At 39.2% G+C, this 24,394-nt stretch overlaps 1 protein-coding gene across 15 annotated transcripts in view; it reads left to right on the forward strand.

Annotated features, from left to right (window-relative positions):
• Positions 1-24,394, forward strand: part of MBD5 (methyl-CpG binding domain protein 5) — a 154,187-nt gene that overhangs the window by 24,568 nt on the left and 105,225 nt on the right. The window contains exon 1 of one of the 15 annotated variants that reach the window (XM_061445314.1): positions 15,290-15,313. The exons of the other annotated variants lie outside the window; for them this stretch is intronic. The gene's annotated coding sequence lies outside the window, so the exon portion shown is untranslated. Of the gene's footprint in view, positions 1-15,289; positions 15,314-24,394 lie in introns of those variants that run through there. 15 annotated transcript variants of the gene reach the window in all.

The following is a 24,394-nucleotide window of genomic DNA, read 5'->3' on the forward strand; positions in this document are numbered from 1 at the left end:
TACTGGCTTGAAAAGATCAATTTTGAACTATTTTGGTTTTAAAGATAACCTTTAAAATATGAGCCAATGCAACGTAGAAGTTTCCAGGAATACGAACAGAATGAATGCTTCTGCTTCAGGCCTCACTGAATGGAAAAGCAACAGCGGGGGTGAAAGAGAGGGGAAATGCATGGGTTTTTTTTCTTCTTCAAGGCACTGCAGGCAACATGAAAATTAAGACATCTTGATTTTATAATGTTTGGGAAATCTGTGAGAAGGAACAGCAGCTTCACTTCCTCAGCGATTAATGCCTGTGCTTTTTTAGATTTCATAGTTTTGGATTTTGAGACAGATGACAGAGTTGTAGAAAACCCTGAGTTGGAAGAGACCCATGAGCATCCAGTCCAACACCCGACTCCATACAGGGCAACCCAAAAATTAAACCATGCATCTAAGAGTGTTACCCAAACACTTCTTCAATACCAGCAGACTTAGGGCCCTTTTCACTTCCCTGGGGAGCTCATGCCAGTGCTAAACTGGAACAGATATAAGGTATGAGTTGCTAGTGTTGACCATAATGCCTAACCTGTAAGTATTTTGTATGCCTGATTCTTCAGATCTTTTGTATTCTTTACCGTATCTTTGGTAAGCAGCCACTTCCATGTTTTCCATCATCTATAACGGGTTTCTCTTTGTTACCTGAAAAAATATAGATAAAGGTTTTTTCCTTCATGGTAGCTGTGTGAGCCAAACAATCTCACTTTGTTCTTTTTTTTCTTTTTAAACACAAATGCAAGATAGCAACAGTGATTAAGAAGTCTTTTACGGATTTTCTTCCAGTTTCATACTGATATGCTTAGGTTCTTACCCTTTGCTGTAATTATTTTATTTTATGATACCTTCAGAGCACCTACTTTGGTTTTTATCTTTTATAGTTTGTTGGGGATATTGTAATGATTTCACAGCTGGATCTATTGCTGCATCCTCATAGTGACGAAAGAGTCAAAGAAAGTAATGCGTCATTTGACAAGTGGCAACTTGCTCAAGTCAGTGTCAGAGTTGGGATTGGAAGTCTGTTCCTGCGGTAGTTTCTGAACACTAGATTATGTTGTTATTTCTGTCCTGAATTATAGTCTAATAAAAGAGATATTAGAAAGTACTATGGTAAGTGTATCCTCTTGCTGTTACTCATATCTAATTTAATCTTTGAAGAGCAGTATTTATCACCCGTGTCTAGTCACTGTACAATCATCCTTCATCGCTCAGCAATTAAACTCTCTTGGGTTTTGGGGGGCATGTATGTAACAACTCCTTATGAAAAGATACCAATTTAAAAATATATTTAAGCAATTGTCATATACCTATTTCCACTTTGCAGTTAGTTACATTACTGAGGGGATAAATGTTGTCTGTATGCAGTGAGAAATAAAGAGAGGGGCAAAAGTTCTGAGCTCTCTTGAAACTTTCTGTTGATACTCTTAATACCAATATGGGCAGGGAGCATAACCAGGCTACTGTCTTTGTAAGCTATTAGTTAATACTGCATATACAAGAACTAGAAGATAAAGTGGCAAGAATACGAACATGTGGCTAGGATAAACATTCCCAACTTTATTACCAGTAGCAAGCCTCTGTCTATGCTACAGTCAAGTGTGAGATTCAGACTCTTTTTAAATCAGTGGTTTGTGTGTACTGGAAAGAGGATGTCAGCAGGAAAGAAAGAAATGGGAACTTGAACACTAATTTAGTGGGAATTTTGGAACATAATTAGGAGGTAGCAGGATTATACCCATGTTGTTTTGTGAGTTTGATATGCTCCATTCATGGATGAAATGTGAAAACTATCTTGTCAGCTAAAAGGACAAACATGAGTTGACCTGGTAAAGGTGAGGGTGAATTTTTGTTGACATTCTTTGGTGTCGTGGTTTAAGTCCAGCTGGTAGCTCATAAGAACCATAAACCTGGACTCAACATCATTTTAAATGAAAATGTTAGGCAAGTACATATACTGTAAATATAGTAAAGAAGGACAATTCAAGAGACTTTTTTTAATGTGCAGGATCTAAATCTAGAGAAAAGTATTTCAAAGCAGAATACACTTCATGTGGTTGTTGCTGTGTTATCTAAATAACATCAGATATCAACATAGTTTGAAAAAAAATTGCTCTCAAACTAAGATTATTTAGCATCTTTAGAAATTAATGATTTAATGACTACTACTTTATTGGCTTTTTGGATACTGAATTAGACTGCTGCTTTTTATTTTAATATTTTACATATTGGTCTTCTGAGTAAAAGTAAGCTTCTACACAAACAAGTACAACCCAGTTAAAAAAAAAATGAAAATACGACATCCAAAGTCTCAAAATATACATTCGTCGATATAGATAGCCAGAAAAAAAAAGAAATCCAACCTCCCCAGAAAACCTCAAAAAACCCACAAATGCATGTTTGTTTACTTTTTCAGTGGATAGAGAATTGGTAATTTTTTTTAATGGACTTTGAGTTTGACAACTGAATGGCTGTCAGATGAAGGACTTGAATCTCCACAGGTTTGTCTGCCTGCCTTTGCAAGCAGAACTAATTGTTACCTTACATTAGATAATAAAACACATCTGCTCTCTAAAAAGAACAAAAGAAGTTCTCTGCCCCTTCTTCAAGTCTTCAGAGTCAACTCATCTTTTATAAATACATTGTTACTTGGGTTTCCTCTTCTGTACAGGTATTATGCATGCTTCTCTTAGCATGAGAATAACTTAAAAAAGTTAAAATGACGTCTGATGTGCAGTGTCTGCCCTTCACTTAGCAGGCAGTGGATCCCTGTTACTTCTCTGGGACTTTCCTAGGAATAGTGGAGCCTTCAGTTTTCTTTGGAGAGGTTCTTTTTCCTTGATTCTTCTTGAAAGCCACAGCTGTGTGATCTGCAGCCATGGGGGTGATTGTCAGGCTGCAAACAGCTTGTTGCTTTGTTTTTTTTTCTTTTTTTTGTGGCCCTTTTTGATGTTCCAGTAGGCAAGGGCACATCAGTGGGCACGAGCAGAAAGGGCAGTGTGCAAGCGGAGTGGTGTCTCATGGTGTTGGGGGCTCAGAGGAGTTTATGTGAGAAATAACAATGCAGATTGCTTCTGTAACTTTTTTTTTTCTATGTTAGAATCATAGAATTGGAATTGTTTAGGTTGGAAAAGACCTTTAAGGTCATCAAGTCTGACTGTTAATCTGGCACTGCCAAGTCCACCACTGAACCACATCTACACGTCTTTTAAATCACTTCGTGGGTGATGATTCCGCCACTACTCTGGACAGCCTGTTCCAATGCTTGACAGCCCTTTGGGTGAAGATATTTTTCGTAGTATCCAGTCTAAACCTCCCCTGGTGCTGCTGCAACCCACAGGCTTGACTGGATCTTCCAGAAGGAAGAGCTGGGTTCTGAGCTTTCAACACTTCTTCACTGCATCATTAACAGACATCAGGGGTCTGGGACCACTTTCTCAAGTTTGTGTGGCTAATTGAAAAAAGGAGGTGTGTTTGGAGCAGTCTGGCTAAACAAAATTAGTGTGGGAAAAGGTTGTCTAGTTGTTAAAGACGTGTTGGGATGCCAGGGGAGCATATGGTGTGTGGTGAAAGGTCTGGAGCTCAAATGGCTGAGCTGTATTCTCCATGCTGTCACTTACTTCCTATGTGCTGTTGTATTGATCACACTCTTCTGCATCTGTGCTTTAAAAAGTGACTGATGGTAGCCTTGCGTCACTCTTAATATAATGTTAAATTTATGCATGTTGGTAGAGGGCTCAGGATTACAGTAACTGAATGCATGAAGAAGCTGAAAACAAGTATTCCTGACAAGGTTTATGGTGGTATAATTTCAAAGTTATTTAGTGAAATTTCAGCCATGTAAATTATGTCTGACTCATGCTCACAGTACTCAAAGTCAGCTTTTAAAATACATTTTTCAGAGTTTTCAATGTTGCATATGCACTGTTGAGGCAAAGAGGAGAACATGCGAGTAATAAACAGAAGATTAGCAGGCTTTGAGCATTTTTGGCAGTTGTGTAAATCCAATATAAATTTGCATTCGTTTATTTTGTTTTGCTTTTAAGTGACCTTTTCATGATATCTTTACTTTTCCCATTTTTAAATGAGGGAAAAATTGACTGCTATCAAAGCTAAAATGTGCCAGAAAAGGTAGAAGTTTATCACTTCTGAACTTGCATAATGATTTTCTGTCTTACTCTGTGTGCATTACAAAAGTTCATCCCTGGAAAGACCTAAAATGTCACAGTAAAAATTTCATGTTTGATTATGTAGTTAGAGAAGTTCCAGCATTATTTTTTAGGATTTGTTGGGTTTTTTAAAAGGAAGACAAGATTCAATGATATGTGCAGTACCTATTGCTTTGAGAAGAACAGTTCAAATTTGTCCTTCAGCTCTGGATAGCTTTGCAAATAGTAAGTTGTCCGAATGTTAGCATGTGCTAGTCTCCCTGCACATACGGGAAGAGGAGAAGTCGCCTGTCAGCAGAGACCTGTGTAATGGATATGCTGGGAAGAACTGGGAGAAGGAAGGAGGCATGTCACTACTGTCAGCAAAGGAAACGGGGCATGCCTCTCATCTACCGATAGCTCTGCTTGCTTCCCCAGCAGTTCCTGTCCCCTGGAATTGTGTGCTGCTTGGCCCTGTGACAGGTGGCCTCCGAATTTGCTAATTGCAGCCTAGCACAGCATGTGTAAAATGCTTCCTGCCTTCTGTCCTGCTTGTGTGGGAGCCCTTTTGGTGCTATCCTGTCAGAAGCCACAGCAGCAGATGTGTTCAGAAAAGGCAAGAGCTTGCATTTCATTCAGTTCAGTTCCACATTTTCACAGGACCATATGGTTTATATAGATGTTTTGTATACAACTTATCTAGAAGATGATTAGAAGTTAACGATTAAATACAGAATTGAGCTCCCACTTAAATTTATAAAGTGATATTATCAAAACCAAGATCAAGCCGTAAAAGTGACTGACCTACCCAGACATCTGTGTTTGAAAATATAGAGGTAAATGTCCATTAGAACATATTTTAGTAATACATTTAAGAAGATACAGCTCATGCAAAGCCCTTTGAATTTGTAACATCCACATACAAAATGTTAACTTTTCTTTTCAAAATTACTGTCATGTACAAAGAAACAAGACACTCTTTTGATAATGAGATGCAGAACTGAAAGATGGGTGCAAGTGCATGGTTGCAAATAGGTAGTGCTTTTTCCAGTCCATTTCCTGGCTGGGTTACAGTTGCTGCTCTGTGAGGTCTTCACTTGGTCTTTCTGCGCCAGGCACAGCAGGCATGGCATTGGATGCTTACAGTGTAAGACAAATCCCACCCCAGACAGTTGCGATCCACTTAAAGATGAGAAGGAATCGATAGCGCAGCTGGGATACCAAACTTGGGCTTTCCCAGTGCCCAGACTTGTTTCTTGAATGAAGCACTCAGGATTTACAGAATTGTAGAATGATAGACTAGTTAGGGTTGGAAAGGACCCTAAGATCATCTAATTCCAGCCCCCCTGCCATGGGCAGGGACACCTCACACTAAACCATGTCACCCGAGGCTCTGTCCAACCCAGCCTTGAACACTGCCAGGGATGAAGCATTCACAGCCTGGCTGGGCAACCCATTCCAGTGCCTCACCACCCTCACAGTAAAGAACTTCTTCCTTATATCCAATCTAAACTTCCCCTGTTTGAGTTTTAACCCGTTATCACTTGTCCTATCACTACAGTCCCTAATGAAGAGTCCCTCCCCAACATCCTTATAGGCCCCCTTCAGATACTGGAAGGCTGCTATGAGGTCTCCCCACAGCCTTCTCTTCTCCAGGCTGAACAGCCCCAACTTTCTCAACCTATCTTCATATGGGAGGTGCTCCAGTCCCCTGATCATCCTCGTGGCCCTCCTCTGGACTTGTTCCAACAGTTCCATGTCCTTTTTATGTTGAGGACACCAGAACTGCACACAATACTCCAGGTGAGGTCTCACAAGAGCAGAGTAGAGGGGCAGGATCACCTCCTTCGACCTGCTGGTCACACTCCTTTTGATGCAGCCCAGGATATGGTTGGCTTTTTGGGCTGTGAGCGCACGCTGCCGGCTCATGTTAAGTTTCTCATCAACCAACACCCCCAAGTCGTTCTCCGCAGGGCTGCTCTGAATCTCTTCTCTGCGCAGCCTGTAGCTGTGCCTGGGATTGCTCTGACCCAGGTGTAGGACCTTGCACTTGGCATGGTTAAACTTCATGAGGTTGGCCTCAGCCCAGGTCACAAGCGTGTCAAGGTCCCTCTGGATGGCATTCCTTCCCTCCAGCATATCAACTGAACCACACAGCTTGGTGTCATTGGCAGACTTGCTATGGGGGCACTCAATCCCACTGTCCATGTCACTGACAAAGATTTTGACCAAGACTGGTCCCAGCACAGCTCCCCGAGGGACGCTTTGTCCAAGTCCAGGTAGATGACATCAACTGCTCTACCCCTGTCCATCAGTTCCATATCCCCATCATAGAAGGCCACCAAATGGGTCAGGCAGGATTTCCCCTTTGTGAAGCCACACTGGCTGTTACCAACCACCTTGTTGTTTTTCATGTGCCTTAGCATGCCTTCTGGGAGAATCTGCTCCAAGATTTTGCTAGGCACAGAGGTGAGACTGACTGGTCTGTAGTTCCCTGGGTCATCCATTTTCCCCTTTGTGAAAATGGGGGTTATATTTCCCTTTTTCCAGTCATTGGCAACTTCCCCCAACTGCCATGATTTTTCAAATTTGATGGCCAGTGGCTTAGCAACTTCATTTGCCAGCTCGTTCTGCACCCACAGATGGATTTCATCAGGTCCCATGGACTTGTGCGCATTCAGGTTCCTAAGATGGTCTTGAACCAGGTCCTCTTCTAGAGTGGGCCTAAGGTCTTCATTCTCACAGTCCCTGCGTCTGCCTTCCAAGACTTGGGTGGTGCGTTCAGAGCCTTTGCCAGTGAAGACCGAGGCAAAGAAGTCATTAAGAACCTCAGCCTTCTCCAAATCCAGGGCAGCCAGTTCTCCTGATAGCTTCTGGAGAAGGCCCACATTGTCCCTAGTCTGTCTTTTTATTTGCAGTGTACCTATAGAATCCCTTCCTGTTACCTTTCACATCCCTAAACATCTTAGACTTTGTCTAAGATGTTTCCATTCTCACAGTATGTTAAAAAAAATCAAAGCAGCAACAGAAGGGAAAATATGAATATACTTGAATATACTGAAGTTCTCTTATATGAGTTTATATTCGGGCTAGTTCAATTGAAAAAAAATAAAGAACCTTTTTTCTGGTATAAGAAACCAGGCTATTGCAAGTGCGAGTATATAATAGAAAATTTTATTCAGCTGAGTATATAGCCCAAACAGTTAGTTATTTTTGTAGTTTTTCCTATTGGTAATGATAAAGCATCATTAAAAATAGCACTTTTACCCCTTTTTATTTTGAGGAACATTCAGCTTTCCATGTGGTTTTAGTTGGACAGGTATAAAAATGATGTGGGAACTTAGTATGGGAAGTTGGGATAGGTTCCTATTTACGTTGAGAAGGAAACAGCCCTCAGGATTTAGAAAGCATACTTGTTTCTTGAATTAAATGATATATATGTAAGTCAACTTTCCTAAAACAAAAAACAAAAAAACAAAAAAAAAAAACCAAACAAACAAACAAAACACCCAAAAACCTAACCCATCAGTGTCTTCATTTAGACAGCAACTGTGCGACCAGCACTATGGAATTCCAGTTAAAGGCATCTCTCTTTCAGGTGTCTGAAATGGACCTCCTCAAGTCTGTCAACAAAGCCTGGAGGGGACAAAATAGAAAATGTTGTTCATGTTTTTTCTGTTAACTAAATATTCAACCAGTAGGGTAGAATAAAATAAAAATTAAGTTGAGATAGAAACAAAACACAACCTGGTGGTATTCAGATGCTGGTTTTCATAGTCAAGTTTGCCCGTGGTAAAAGTAGAAATAGCGTCATTACGTGTTACGATGTGGTTACTGGCTGTACAGCACAAGTTGCAGTGGTGTATGTTGTTCAGTTTTTGCTTCCTGCTTGTAAAATCTATAGTCTGTGAGCATTGTTGGGGAAGGTGATGCTCCATAGCTACAGCAGCCAAGTCGCCCATGGCAAGCAAAAAAAAAAGGTAAAGGCAATGGCCTTTCTTTGTCCTGTGTTGTCTGAAAGCTGCACTTTCTTTCCAGCTTCTCAGTATGCTTGACAAATTCAAATGAGGCATTTTCCAGAACTCACTGATGATTTAATCAAACCTGTTAAGATATACCTTTATGTAATGAGTATCCATCCCAGCTCAGGGCATAAAGCCCAGTCAGCACTCAGCAGGCCAAGGGAGATTTAGCCTAACTGAGATATCAGCTCAGTTCTCCTGCTTAACTCTGTTAAAATTAATTAAAACATTCAATGATAAAAAAAAAATTTCTAATTAAAGTCATAGGGCTGTATCTAGCCATCCTTCCATTGCCTTGTACAAAAACATGTGAATTTGGAGGCCGGAGGAAAGTTTCTGGCAGTGGTTGAATTTTGACCCATAGTATTATGATGGGATATTTTTAGTTCCATAGGAGCTTCATCTTTTTCTGAATAAAGTAAAATAAAATTTGAGCTTTCAGATTGTTAAGTGAAGGCTGTCCTGCTTTACAGAATTGAGTAATTTTAATTGTGATTCAGTATTCAAATAAATGGTATATGATGCATCTGTGTAAACGTCATTTCCATTTTTATAGATATGAATCAGTGTTTCTTCTGTGTTTATAATAACTGTGCCCCTAATTTCTCACATACGGTGACATTTGAAAAGTGGCAATGTTAAAGAATATTGGAGCAACCTGATAAAAGGTACTTGAGGTATCTAAATATGGTCAGTTTACTTTGTTCATACATGTAAAAAAAACAAAAAAAAAACAAAAAAACAAACCAGCAAAACAAAACCAAAAACGCCAAACCAACCCTTTGACTGCCTTTTTTTTTTTTTTGTATTTAAGACTGCCCATTTGAAAATTAAGCAGAATATTGTGTTCATGGAATTGAAGGTGTGTTGATGCAGAACTGAGAATATCTGAGGGAGCATCCTGACGTCTTGCACAGTTTCTAAGTAGCTTTAGAAAGCAAGGCTGTTTTCCTGCACAATGGAAATATTAATTTTGCTGATCACAAATTGATTACCAAATTCCAAATATTTACTCAGGAGAAATCTTATTTGTTAGTTTATTAATTTTTTCATCGACTAAAGAAGCCTTGCACAACTACAGCATTTATAGGTTAATTTTTAAATTCTACATTTTAATAAGCTTTGGAAACAAGATAATTACCTATATTTCTGATATTAGGTTATGAATATGCTAATATAAATTAGTATATTCTGACATTTGCAAGTGTGCGAGATTGCATTTAAATAAAGTAAAAGGAGTCACTGCATCTGCATTCTCTATAAATTTGCCTTTTTGGAGTGATGAACTCTATACTTCCCTCCACATGTAAATGATGCTGAGTGTGAGATTGCTGATAGGAGATCCTTCAGCCCTTATAAAATTTTCTGCAAATAAGGAGTAGTTGCTGGTTACTGGTAGTCTCGGATTTTTTTATTTTTTGATTTCTTTTTGTGACCAGTTTCAGGTTTTTCAAATCAACTGTTAGCTCTTTGCCTACAGAGTTTAAAATTTCTCAGATTGCCTTCTCTTTGTAGAAATTTATTACAGTACTGAATAATGGGAAACGGTGGTGAATGAAAAATGTCCGGTCTCCTTGCTGTAGGTGCATGCTTTCTTGCTCAGAAATATCTGTTTTCCCTTCATGCAGAACTGCTTCAGATATGCTGTTTTGAAGCTTCAAGCCTTCTTAGCCTAGTTGAGGCTATAATTTATTTAAATACTATGAAAGGAGTGTTCTGCTCCTCTTGACAGTTTGCAGTGACTGATCTCTCCGTGTGATCTCGAAGTAGCAGAAACTGTAGTTCAAGGTAGAATTACAGTTGCTAATATTCCTTTGGTATCACCAGAGGGTTTCTAAGTGAAAGGATCTCCAAGTTGCGTGGGACGGGTCATCATCATTGCCAGTTGTGCTATCCCATGTGCCATTCTGTTGTCAGCAGTAGATGATAGAAGGGTTTTATGCATATTTTTTTGGTTTCTTCTGATCTAAGTTTCATGGCCTATTACTTCAAGGGTTTAATTCCTTTTGAAAAACAACAGTCGTGGAACTGCAACTTTGTCATCTCTTGAAGTTGTCTTAAAAGAAACTTATGGTTCTTCACGTGTGATTTCCCATGGGGGTTTGTCCTTGGAGCTTCTGTTTGGAAATCTTCTCAGGAACCTTTTCTGAAGAGCAATTCTATTTCTAAGGTTTCAGCAGCTTTTTAGCAGTTGATGAATGACTGCTCTGTGGTTTTGGGGAATGCTTGCCTTTTACCTGATGTTGTCTTTCCTGCTATGCATGTTCTTGGAGCCTTCTATGAAACTTCTTGGGTCATAGCTTCTTCTCAGCGTAAAGCCCATTTTTAAGATTTCTAATGCGTATAGGATCCACTTTTAGTCTCTGAAGCTTTTATAAAAGTAATAAATAGTTGCTCTGCCTAGACTTGTAAGTCATTTGTGCTTCTGTGCTCTCAATTCAGTATCACTACTAGATAGTCTTTATTGTTGCCTATTTGTAACTTTCCTCGTTTACCGAGTATGCTACTCTCACTTCATCTTCAAAGCCTTGACATTGAACATGCTTACTTTACAATTCTTCAACACATTAGATAAATTGATTACTATTATCTGGTATACCAAAGCAAATTAATGAAAATACATTTTTTACCTATTCTTTCTTATTTACAAGTTCAAGCACAAACAATGTACATATTGGTGTATTTTAAACAACTCTAAGATGTTATCGCTCGGAATCCTAATTGATACATTTATTAGTCCAAATAATTACCCTAAAAGTTGTAACAAATCCTTTATTTGCCATTTTTGTATTTTGTGGATTCCAATTTATGTTTACACCAGAGCTTATGTTAATATTTACTGTTTACATTGATTTTAACCAGCCATGAAAATGGAGGTTCTTTTCCCAAATGCAGCAGTAGTTAGTGATTTCTTAACCAGATTGTCACATATCCCTAAAAGGGGGGAACCTGGAAGTCTTAATTAACTTTAAAATATTACCTGTGGGATCTAAAGTTTGTGTCTGCTTTTTTTGCTTTTCTCTGGGGTGGTCTTCTGGTTGGTTTTTGTTTGTTTGCGGATTTTTTGTTTGTTGCTTGAAGGGTGGGAGTGGGGCTGGCTTCCATGAAGACTGATAGAGTTTAACTGAGGAAATAGTTAAGATTTTAAAATTTACTAGTCTAACTGCTCAGACTGAGGTGGAAGTTTGTGACTTCATCTCAAGATGATGTGGGTTATGTGATAAAGTAGTAACTATATTGTGCTTTACACACAAATGATTGTGACGTTTTTATGCTTCACATTTTATATGTAACTGTACAATTTTAATTTTAGGTTTCATTATTCTATGTCATGTTTGTTTCTCAGGGATTTAGTCAGCCTTATGGGAAGGCTGGTATGGCTGTAAAATCTTCAGGTGGAGTAGAACCCTCAGTGCTGTGACATGCTTAGGCTTCTTGTCTCAACACTTGTTCTGTTTAGTCAAGGAGTAGGGGTTAATTCATAAGCTAAACTTCTGCCTATTGAAATTTCAAAAATAGTACACTGCTTCTGAAACATTAACATTTTTTAATTGTTACGGAATTTTCTGTTCTTTGTTTATAGCTAGGGTCAAGGCTTGCTTTCATCTTTCAGTCTCAACTTGGCAAAGGTTCTGCCAGCTAGTGTACAGAGCTGTAAGTTAGACCTAACTGAGCAGTGTTGAAGTTACCAGTGGGAGAGTTTTCTTCTTCTGAAGAGTACTTGCCAAATGCTTTGCCTATGAGATTAAAGTAAACATGGGAAGGAAAATTTGGCTGAAGGTTTTGCCGGCAGACAGGCAGTCATACTGACTTGATATGTGCTGAGCATTCAAGCTTTATCCTTGCAGTGGACCAAGTGTGAAACAGTCTTTTGTTTGTTGTTTTGTAGTTGCTTGCTCATACTTCTTGTGAGAACCCAGTGCCTGTTTGATGTGAGGTAGTACACAATTTTGTGGAGGAGAATAAATAGCATGCGTACTATGGTGATAATGCAAGAGTAATGATGCAGTGTGTTTCAGCTTTTCCACCTGTGGCACACTGGTTCAGTGTAGAGAAGATGAAAGTCAGAAGATAGAATCATATTGAAGACAAGACCTGAAAGCGCATTAACCAGAGAGGTTCCTAATGTGAGGAATTATTACCAGACTAAGATGAGGTAGTTGTATTTTTAGTTTATGAGATTGTTATTGATTAAAAGTAAGAAAATAAGGGATGATGGGGAGAACTCGCATCAATAGAAAGTATATACAGGTGAATATGGATGTGACTTAATTTGCGGATGAGGAGATGAAGAAATTCCAGGAGCCCAGACAGCTGTGGTCAGTTTGGGGCTGCAGTGGCAGAAAAGCAAAGCTTGAAGGAGAGGGAGAAGCCTGGGGAGAAAAAAAAAAAAAAAAAAATATATATATAAATAAATAATAAGGCTTCTTGTTTTAAATATAAACAAAAATCTCAGTCTCATGTTGTTAGCCCTTTTGTCTGAGCTGATATCTGTGTGGAGGGGAAGAGGCAGCAGCTGGTGTTTCTCCTTGTTCCCTTGTGGTTGACACACAGGTTCAGGTCTGTGGCCTATCTGTAGCCCTCTCTGTATCCCACTGTGACTGAATGGTGCTTGGGCTTAGCAAAAGTGGATGTAGAGAGATGTACCTTATTGATTATCAGAACCTCAGATACCATCAGGCAACTAGAAATGAAGCCTGGACTTTTGCCATGTGTTTTTAATAATGGATCTGCAGTCCGTAGCTACTATTTCCTTTTTGAAGGCATTTATACTTCTGTCCACAGCCACCTATGGCAGCGTTAGGGATGCTCTGATCACTCAGTACAGTGTTTATAAAAGTAGAGGAACATTTTCTCTTTATATTCCTGAGATCACATAGGAGGTTTTCAGTATACGGACAAGTGTATTGGAAATCTCTCCATACATAAGGCAAGGCCTTGGGAGGCTCTGTGCTTGTAGCCACTCCTGGCTTCTCTTGCCTTTCGCTGTCATGCATATCCCTGCTTGAGATCCTGCTAGAGCAACCATGTGCTCTGGGAAGTCAGTATCCTTGAGACATTGAAGAAATACCAGATGGGAATTGGTTGGGAAGAAGCTGGAGAGAAGCATTCAAGGAACATGGAGTGGGTTCAGTATGTGCTAGTGATGTTAGAAGAAGACAGATGAGAGCACCCAGGGGGACAAATGAGGGATTTACATCTTGGAGCTATTTTGGACTTTTTATTCCATGGGGTGTTCCCATTCAGCTAAGAATGGTGCCATTCTTGAAAAGTATTTCAGTGAAGCTTTGTGATGCAATTTTGTATTAGAAATTATAGTTAAACTGTAGACTATAAAAAAATACTACAGTGATTATCCATCTCTTCAAGGCTTTTAAAAATAAAGGACTGTTAATACAGCAGAAAGGGGAACTGTGAAGGTAGCATGAAGTTAACACAAGGAGTGCAAGGATTTCAAGGACAGCCTTAACACTGATCCTAAGTATTTATATTAATGACTTTGAAAAGGCGGTTCTGACAAAGGCATCACTACAGGGAAGGAACAAATAGGACATTGAGAGCCAGCTGCCTGTGTGTCCCTACTGCTTCCTTTTGCATTAGTACTAATATTTATATAACCAAAATATTAGTAGAAGCACATCTCTTACCCTGCTCCCACAAAGGGGGTTTCAGTTGGATCGGGTGCTTCGCCTGGCTTGCGGTGGTTCATTGCAGGGACATAGTGAGAATGAATGAGTGGGTTTGTGAAGAGCAAGCCTTCCCTTTTCAGAAGTGGCACAGACTTGTGTCAAATGAATTAAGGGACTCTGGAAGCATTATTTAAACTTCAAGATAAAATAGCTGGATTTTGAATGGCATTTTATCTAAAGGTGTTCAAATGAGGCTGCGTTGGGCCAGATGCCCTTTAAAAGGTGTCCAAACTAGGTCTGGTGCCCAGCTGGATGGTGGTGGCTCAGGCCATCTAAGTACAATACCTTGCAAGGGCCTTGTAATATGGAGGCAGTCAACAGCAGTGGTGGCAGGTGATGTTTCTGTGTTTGTGGTGAGTTACGGGTACTGGGTGAGTAGAGATGGAGAGAAAAAGATACAGTCTGCTGTAAAGCAGCTGAGATTTAGGAGCACATGTAGTTCTGTGGGGTTTGGGGGTTTTTTCCCTCCCTAGTAAGTAAGCAAATTCACCTTCTAAGCATATCAAAGCCGAAGATTATTATGATGATTAAACTATATTACTTACAGTAAGTGGTAGAAGACCTGAGAAACTCATAGCATCTGTACCTTTTGCTACCAACAGTAGTGACTCAACAACAAACTAACATTCTAACCTCAGCTGCCTAAAAGGTCCCAACTAAGAAAAATATTTCCTTATGTTTCAAAAGAAAAAAGAAAAATTTGCTGAGGTATTGGGATTTGTTGGCAGTATCTCTTGCTCTTACAGTACCCAGAATTCAGAATATTTCAGACCTTGACAGCCAAGAAATGAGAAGTTATGGTACAAGAAAATCCAGGTTTAAATCTTTCCCTGCTGAGCTGGCAGTAGCAACTGAAAATTATTTGCATGCTAAGGTGTAGTTACACTGAATTGTAGAAGGAGCAGTTGAAATAGCTAAATGGAGCTGTTGATTGGATTTAAGGAGATTTATTAAACCTTCCCTGTTCACCTCATGTACAGTGTTTCTCTGTGATATGCTTCATAAATGGGGCCCATTTTATGTCTGTAAGATGACTAGGAAGTAGACTTGTGGGTTTACTGGTATTCAGAGTACAAAGTTGATTGTCATCCAGGGAGGAGGGAACTATAAAAGTGCATTTCTACCTTGTTGGAGGGTATGGAGAAGGCAGAGGCAGACTCGTCCTGAGGTGCACAGTGAGAGGTAATGGAAACAAGTTGGGAAAGAAGGAGATTCCAGTTAGATGTAAGGAAAATTAAATCCCTGTGAAGGTGGCTGGTCATTAAAAACTTGCAAAATCTATGTCTTCAGAGAAATGTGAAACTTGGTCTGAAATGTGAAGTGGCCTGAACATCCTTATCTACATGGACCTCTGAGCAAGAGGTTGGACTGAAGACATCCAGAGGTCCTTTACAACTGGTGTGTCCTGTGATTGTAACCTATGGTAAGCATAGGTTTTCTGTGGAATAATTGAAAAATGAGGTTATAGGCCAGGTGTACTGCTCTAGGTCAACATATATCTAATACGGGTAACTCTGGCTTGTGACCATGATGACACTGCCTCTGTTCTGCAGTGCTCCAGATGCCCTTACCTCTCTGTTGTAGTCTTCTTGTGCTCTGCTTATGAGAAACTATCTCCAAAAGAAGCTCATTCCTATTGCCGTGTTATGACCTGCTGTTTGCTAACACAAGTGTTTGTATGATGAATTATATCAAGAAGTGAATTTGAATTATAATCAGTACAGCAAGAAAACAGGTTAGTTTTAAGGGTTGCATCCTGGTGCACTTGTGCGAGGGGAAAGGAGACGTGTAGGGCAGAAAAAGCTGCCTCCTTTGGCAGTTGCATGTGAAAATGCAGAAATCTGATACCGATTTCTGATAGATCATAAAGTTTCATTTTCTCTGTGCTAATTATTTTTTGTTGGGTTTATTGCCATAATGGTGTTTTCAGATGGCCGGGATTATCTGTGAACATACAGACATTTATCTAGGTTATAGTTATCTTTCATATAAACCCATATCACTGTATGTTTACTTTGCACAGCCAAAACATTTAGAATGTCTCTGAATAGGGTTTTGGTTTTTGGTTTGATTATGTATTTTGTGTATATTTTCATATTTGCATGTATTTGCTGCACATAGTTTACTAAAATCAGAGATTTCAGGAAATACCTGGTTTCTTAGAATTGTAGTACTAAAGGCTCATACATCATGGCATATAAGAGTTAGAGAACAAATATGAAATTTTAGAACCTGAGTGCAATCCACTGAAAAGGATGTAACTGGTTGTGTGACATATCTGTGTCTCTGTGGACACTCACTCCAGCCAGATCATATAGTATTGCTACTTGTGGGCTAAAATGGTGGTTTGCCTTACTTATCAGAGACACCTGAATGTTCCTTTGTCTGGTCCCTTAAGGAAGTAAAGTTACAGAAAGACTAAGAAAAGAGAACAGGCAAGACAAGGCTTAACAGCCTACGTATATCTAAAATTGTAAACAACTGAAGATAAAAAGGAAATATTCAGGCTGCGTAGGGGCTTATAGCTAGAAATAAAACGGTGGAATGAAGAAAGAGGAGATTAAGGCTAAATGTCATGAAAGAGTGTTCTGCAACAGTAGTGGTTTTGTAGATGACTCTTCCAAAGAAAGCAAAGAAGAGTAGTTTCAGGACAAAGGCCCTTCTTTTTTTTTTTCCTTCTTTTCCTGTTTCTTTCCTTCAGCTTAACCACTCAATGTAAAATAATCCCATATGGGTATGTAAAAGAATGTATTAAGTTTTTGAGGCATGAATGTGAATCTCTGCATCCTTGGGAGCTGCTGTGATGATGCCTTGAGTGCTGCACTGCTTTGTAAAGCCGAAGGCACAGTCTTTGCTGTCAGGATCTTGCAGTACAAGGTTCTGATCTTGTATATGAGTTAATGGTGGTAGGTCTGTACATGGTGCACGCTTCACTGACTTTAGATTAGACACTAGATTCAGGATTGGGTTAGAAGAGACCTTAAATATCATCCAGTTCCAACCCACTGCCGCAGGTAGGGACACCTTCCACTAGACCACGTTGCTCAGAGCCCTGTCCAGCCTGGCCTTGAACACTGCCAGGGGATGGGGCATCCACAGCTTCTCTGGGCAACCTGTGCCAGGGCCTCAGCACCCTTGTAGGGAACAACTTTTTCCTCATATCTAATCTAAATCTCCCCTCCATCAGTTTAAAGCCAAATCCCCCATGTCTTTTCCCTGCATGTCCTTGTAAAAAGTCCCTCTCCAGGACCTAAATGGCAATTCTACTAGTAATTTGTACTTTTTAATTTCAGGTTAGAATCATTCTAAAGGAGCAGTAAGGCAGTATATATTTGGGGACTCTTAACTGCCAATGGGAGGTAAAGAAAGAACAAACCAAAATCCTGAATTTAAACTTTTTTAATGGGTAAAATAGATGACATACTGTAACAATACAATTATTTTGACATGGATACTCTTAGCTAAGCTGCTGAAACCTTTTGATGTCTCTCCCAAAAAAAAAAAAAAAAAAGAAGCACTTTCTAATATTATCTCTGGATCATAAAATTTTTGAAGATCAAAACTGCTTTGGTGGTTTAAACTAGAGTTAGCTACACTGCCATGGATACTTGGCAGTTTGCTTCAGCAGCCAAGGTGGTTTGAGATTTTTCTGCCCACTTCCTCTCAGCCGTTCATTCTTTCTCCACATGAAGGTTTTCACCCCTTTTTTACTTGCAGCAGTCCAAGTGCTTGTGGTGGTGTATCTGTGGGCTAGCAAAATGGTGCAGGTTAAAACATTTTTTGGTGTATTTTTACTGGGGAAGTGGTTAGCTGGATTCTGCAAAATTTCCTCCAGTAGGTACAATTTTTGTTTCTTCAGGTGTTTGTTTTAGTTGTTTGTTATTTGGTGTAAGCCGAAATCATTTCAGTGCTGTGGTTTTCAGTGTGGCTCTGCACATATTTGCTTTAGCACACTGGGGTGGTTGAAGCTCTAAGAGCCAGGTAGGAAAAAGGAAGCTGAGGTCCAAGCAGCAATGCTGTACCAGGCTTGGTCCTACAGAACATGGACATGCAAAAGTGCCCTTGGATTTTTTTTTTCCACATATATATTTCCAGTCTTTTACATATCCCAAATAACCATTAGAAACTGATTAAGAACTCTGTTAAAATATGCAGTGCTTGTAAGAAACTACTGAGTGCTGTTGGTGAAGATGAAAGTAATTTCTAAAGTTGTTTGCAATTATATAGAGCTATTGACATCGCCTTATTCTCATTTTCAATAATATAACAGTAAGCGTGACTATTTTTCCTTTACTTTCTGCTCTTTTCTGAATTTGAGCAGTGTTCCAGCTGAACCCTGAAATCTGACAGTCGTGACTTCCGGCCTGGTAATGAAGTGTCGCCTGGGTGAAACTGGAGACAGCCCTGACTCCAGAGCCCTTGGGTATTTGCTCCATACTTGAAGAAGAGATGTTATGTGATATTTTGTCCAATGTAACAAAACCAGTTAAATCTCCCCTTAAGATATAAAAAACAACTTTTGCTTGGGCTTAGCTGTCTCCTTGCTGCCCCAGGAGGGTCTTGTTTAAATGCAGACGCTCCATCTTTCACTTTCTTAGAGAGCAACCTGTCTTATCAATTACTCCCATAAAGCAGCATTTACTATGAATACCATTTCTGCTGTTAGACTGTGAAGAGACAAACTGCATACCTGATACGTCTGGATACTAAGGAAGTTAAGCACCACAATCCTTGTAATTCCTCCTGATGACTGTGAAATAGGGATGTGATGATTATGGTTCTCCTGGGAGATGTCTTAAAATATTAACAAGGTCATTTTCTTAACAAAAATTTCCAAACCTCATTTCAACCAAGTAGGAAGGGAATATTGCTTCTGTCTGTTTCTGACTTAATTGTCCACGCGCTGGTTGTAGAGATGTCATCATGTAATAGTGGTGTTGCTAACACAGAGAGGTGCCTCTCAAATCCCTGGAGGGGAGGGAATAAGGCTGTTTCCCTGAAAGATTTTCTTTTTAGTAAAGGTAAGATGGAAAGAGTAATGATGGAGACAAAATTGAAAAGACAGAAATATCAGAAGGGATGGTAGGCTAAAGCCAGAATTTCTAAAGCTTCATTGGATGCACCTTCAGAGCTGGAAATGCCATTCAGAAGAAGCTGGCTACATTACCAAGCCCTTGAGTAGCAAGTGATCTTTTCTCTGCAGAAGAATAAGGAGCACTGAGTTCTTCATTGAATGTGTCTTAAACAGGGATGTCGGGCTGTGTGAGTTGGGTTACCCATCTGGGAAGGATGGGTAGCCTGGAGAAACTTGGTATCACTGGAAGGGTTGATACAGGAGTTGAGAGCCATACAGAAATGAGTGCTCCCTCCCTGATGCCTAAGTCCACTTTGTTAATAGCTCAAAATTCCAATTGAACTAAGCTGATTAAATGGCACAGTAGATTTGTTGCACAGAAATGGTGGTGTTAATCTGGCAGGCAAATATATTGGAGGGGAAATGAGGTAGAAAAAATTATGAAGTCCATCCATAATTATGTTTTTCCTTATTTAAAAAAAAAAAAAGAATAAAAGCAAGAACCTACTAAGACTTTTCTTAACATGTCTAGAAAATCTGCTTTTCAGGAAGGCAGCATAGTGAACTGCAAGGAAAATAGAATTTTAGCTTTTATTTGACAAAGGAAGGAAAGAATAAAAGAATACAGGCATCACTTGACATAAATTTGCTGTTAAAAACAACCCCAAACATTATTACGTTTGATGAGTTTCTGAAGTTTCTTGGTGTGATTTGCGGGTTCCACAGGACTAATCTATATGTACTGCATGCATAATTGAAATGGGAGATAAATTCCGTTCTGTTCGTAATACCATCATCTCACAAGGTATTTTTTTATTAAATTAGACTTGGTAACTAAATTGCTCCTTATGCCTTTTGTGGATGCTCCTAAATCATCATCTAAACAACAGCTGATCCAAGTTTGGCAAAAAGAAGAAATGACATTTTGGAAGATTATATTAATTGTTCCCAATAGTAATCAATCAGAATTTAAAACAAGACCACACACAAGTATCAAAAGTGTTGTAATTATGGCAGTGCTACAACTCTTATGTTAATGGAGCAGAAGAAAAAAATAATGGTAAATACGGCCCATACTTTGAGCTTAAACATTCTGTGGATGTTACTTGCAGAACGAGTACTGTCTCCCTTGATTAAGGAAAATAGCAGGATTAAAAACATCACTTTCCCAACTTTTTTGTAGTATCAGCAGAAGCAAAGCATAGACCAACTTACCTCACTAATTAGCAACTTGTTTTCTTTTGCTGCTTCCTGTTTACTTCATGCTTTTGATAACTTTGTCTTCAGAAAAGTCTTTCCTGTGTTCTAGGGGTCTTTTTCAAAGCAACACTTGGACAATAAGACATGTCGGTATTGAGGGCATGTCCTCAGCTTTCATCTGCTTTTCCTTACCTTTCATGTTTGTTTTTTCCCATTGTCAGAACCTGCAGTGCCTCCTCTTTGGTATCCCTAGCAGCAGCTGGTTGTGTATTTGTTTCAGGATGTGGGTGGCCCTTCTGTCCTGCTTCTTTCCAGACGTCAGGGTGAAGGGAAAGCAGTTAGAATAATATGTAGATGTGAATGTAAAGCCTGAAAAAAAATGGGTGTCACGTTTAGGTATTCAGATACATGCATTAAAACCTTTTTAATCTTGCATAAAATGTTCTCCTAAATTTCAGTTTGTTGGACATGCACTTGCTAACACAAAGAAATATTCCTCTGTTAGGTCTTGTGGGATTTAGAGGCATTTGTGAATTCATTTGTTTATAGAGTTCCATCAAAAGAGAAATCCTTTGTAAAACTACGAATGTTAAAATTACAGACATTGCTGATCTGAGAAATTATAGGCAGTTATTAGCATTTGAATATTGAATTTAAAATGCAGAAAAGACCCCTGAAACCTACAAGCTATGATTCCAAGTTTTGAGAGGAATACTTTTCCTAGGCCTTCTTTCTGGTTCCTTTCCTTGAAGATAAATAAGATTTTTAAAAATTTGTGGAAATGTCCATTTGATTTTACTTACAATTTACCAAGACTTACTGCTTAAACATTAACAGAAGTTAAATAAATTATAATGACCAGGAGAGCATGGACAGAGGAAGCCCCCAACCATGGTGGTACCCATAACCAGGCAGACCAGCTTACCCTTTCATACTGCTATGAATGCATCTATTACGCTTGGAAATCCAGCGGTTCCATGGGAGTTTTCATTTTTAAGCCTTCTAACTAAAATGGTTTTTGAGGCTTTAGCACCACGGCCTTGTTAAAAATCCCCTGCCACATGTTAGGAGCTCAGGACACATGCAGACATCCGTGCTCTGGTCCAGCAGCTTTTGCCTCCAAATGCTTCCTCCTGTCATGTTTCTGGGGTTCTGCTAGTGTTTGGATTTTGGGGTGGGTTTTCTTCTGTCAGGTGGGAAAGTCATCTGGCACAGCAGGATATTGAACTTTTGTGAGAGTCTGGCCAGAAGCAGAGAAGGACTATTGCTTTATGGAATGCCACGTATAGCTGGTGCTATCAGACACCAGCCAGTACCTACTATCAAAGTCTGGCTCTGCAGAGCTGATAATGGGGTCTCTAGTGATGTCCCTGTCTCCTTCTTCTGGTACTAGTTTTCTTGTGCCTACTGGTATTTGAAATGCACTATAAAACTATGTGGTTTGTGCTGAATAGTTATGCTTCAACTAAATGAATGGAAGAATACTGTTGAATGGAAACTGTCACAAGATCTGCCAATTAATATAGTTTTTCTGTTGCATTTGATTGCCTTTTCTGTTCTTTAAAGAAGACAGAGAATAAAACAAGGGACATATCTGAAGAGATGCATTTTTTTTTCTGTTGCTGCGTAATCCTCACAAATTCATACGTTCTTAAATTTACAGCATTTGGTGCCCCTAAATGGTTCTAATTTAATTTTGGAGAAGAAGAACATTTCTTCAAACAATTGAGGCTTGGCACTGCTGTTTTTTGTTTTTTTTTCATTTTTAAAAAAGAAAAAAAAAAGTCTCTGAAGAGATGTCAGTGTTTTATCTGCTGTTTAGTGTCCTCATTTCAGTTTTGATATAGTATCATGATTTCTGGTATTCAGTGTTTGAAAGCACAAGAGCACTATTTTATAACAGTAAATGTCAGTACACAGTTTTTCTCAAAATCAACCAAAAATAGAATTTTAGTCTAACTTATAGCATCTTTGCAGGTTTTAAACACTAGTACTGATAGAAAACAGTCATTCAGAAATTAAAGCTTTGTATCTACAGTCCTGTAATGCAGCTCTTTCAGTCTTTAGTTCTGTATTTACTAGGACATCAGTTCTCTACAATTTTGTTACAGACATAGACTGCTGTGGAGCTACAGAATGCTGTTAGGGTGATAGCAACTGCTACAAATTGGAGGTGCATACTTTTGGTGCAGTCTAAACAGCAGAGGAAGAACATTGTGGTATAGAACACTTGGACATAGATACTTAAACGTTTTTCCGTTTTCGTTCTTCAGTACAATAGGTAGTATTTCTAATCCTTTCATTTATTTTTCCTTATTTACAAATCTTCACATTTTCAAAAGAATTTCAGGTATCTTTGCAGTGTTGTAGCCACAAGATTACAGTTGACAAAAATTTTGTATTTTGTTCCCAGCTGTGTTACCAACATACCAAGGGCTTGGGGAGGTCACTAAAAATCACTGTGCCACAGTTTTCTCTTAGTGAAGTAAGAGCTCTGTCATGTTGGGAAATGAATTACATCTGAGAGTATATTTTTAGCTATGTAAGATGTTTGGATGAATGACAGTACAGACACAAATTGTTTTGTGTATGGAAATCTTAAAAGGTCAAAACCGTCTTTTTTTTTTTTTTCTTTTCGAGATTGTTCAAATCTGATGATGTGTCATCTTTAAAAGGAGACCTTTATGTGGCTGGTCATTTAGTAGCTATTTTAATTAGTCAGAATTCAAAAGAGTAGTTGGGTGAAATGTGAGTAAATCTCATTACTTTGACAGTAGTTGCTTAACTACAAAGGAAGTATGTATTTAGTAAGCCCTAGTTTGCTGCGGATAATAATTGTCTTAGGTCAGCATGGAGCTTATATTTCCCCACATTTCCCCTGTTTAACTTACATGAATGAAGGATTCTTCCCGTCATCTTAAATTTTTGGGGGCTGCTCATAGCAAGGCAAGGCTTTTCCCATTCGTGTCCATAGTAACTCCTGGTTCCCAGTCTCTAAGCTTTGGTGTGCTTGCAATCTTCCTCCTCTTCCCACAGAAGGTCTCAGAGTTTCCTGGTTTGTTGTTCCTCTCTGAAAAACTAAGAGTTCAAACCCTACGTTCTACATTGTCCTCTGGCTAGGGATGGTGTCGATACTGGTTGGGCAGCCTGACTCAAAGACCAAATGAGATGTGAAACAAATTGATGCAAAAGCTTCTGCATGCTCAGTTGAATGAGTCATAATTTCCCTACTCATGTAAAATGCTCTAGCTTAAAGAGCAAGCTCTGCTGTTAAGGTAGTATTGAATAAGTGAGACTAGGAAAGAAAAAGTCCAGATGCGATGTTCATGTTTGTGAATGATGTAGCAGAATGCACGGCAGGGACTGAGGTGAGGAAAGCTCTACTGCCTCAGTGGTTGGGTTGACAAGGGGTCTGGAGGAGTGGTTCTTTTTGCTTGTTCCACCCCTTACATAATGTATAGTTGAAGTACAGCTTTAGTTAGCTGGGATGTACAGCTTGAAGTCCTATGATGATCCCAGAGATAGTATCATAGAAAGGTTTGGGTTGGAGGGGACCTTAAAGACCATTTAATTTCAGACCCCCTGCCACAGGCAGGAACACCTTCCACTAGACCAGGTTGCTCAAAGCCCCGTCCAACCTGGCCTTGAACACTTCCAGATGGTTGCACATTACACAATCTCCATGGAGAATTTTGCTTTAGCTAGTTGTAGAAGTTACGCTGTTCAGCTTTAAAGACAGATTAGCTGCTAAAAAAAAGTGTTTAGACGTAACCTAGAAAGGAAGGAAATGTAGATATTCATGTTTGGAAGAGAAATGGGATTTCTTTAAAATGTACTTTTTATCTCATTGAGGGCTGGTGTTGGGGTTGTTGTTGTTTTCTTTCTTCCAGAAATACTGTTTTGTTACTCAGAACTTGTAATAGTACTGGGATTTTGTCTGTATTAAAAAATAAAGTAAGGGATGCTTTGTTAGTGATTAGGGCCCAAGTGCTGCTGGACACAACCTGAGGCAAGTCTGCAAAGACTTGCCTTCACCAGCACACTGGTGATAAAATTAGTGAGGCTTTTGTACATTTAGCTAAAGTCTCTTTTTTTCCCCCCCTATTTAGAAAGTTCAGTTACATTGGTGTCAATAAAACGGTAAGAGTTAAAAGCAGGATAAAATTCTTTCTTAGAACAATGCTGGAGCAGAGTCAGGTGTCATGCAGTCTCATGAGTTCTTGATTGCTT

The sequence above is a fragment of the Pezoporus flaviventris genome, unplaced genomic scaffold (genome assembly GCF_033815535.1).
Source record: "Pezoporus flaviventris isolate CSIRO_AGI_PZ_B2104156 unplaced genomic scaffold, CSIRO_AGI_Pfla_v1 ptg000001l, whole genome shotgun sequence".
Lineage (NCBI taxonomy): Eukaryota > Metazoa > Chordata > Aves > Psittaciformes > Psittacidae > Pezoporus > Pezoporus flaviventris.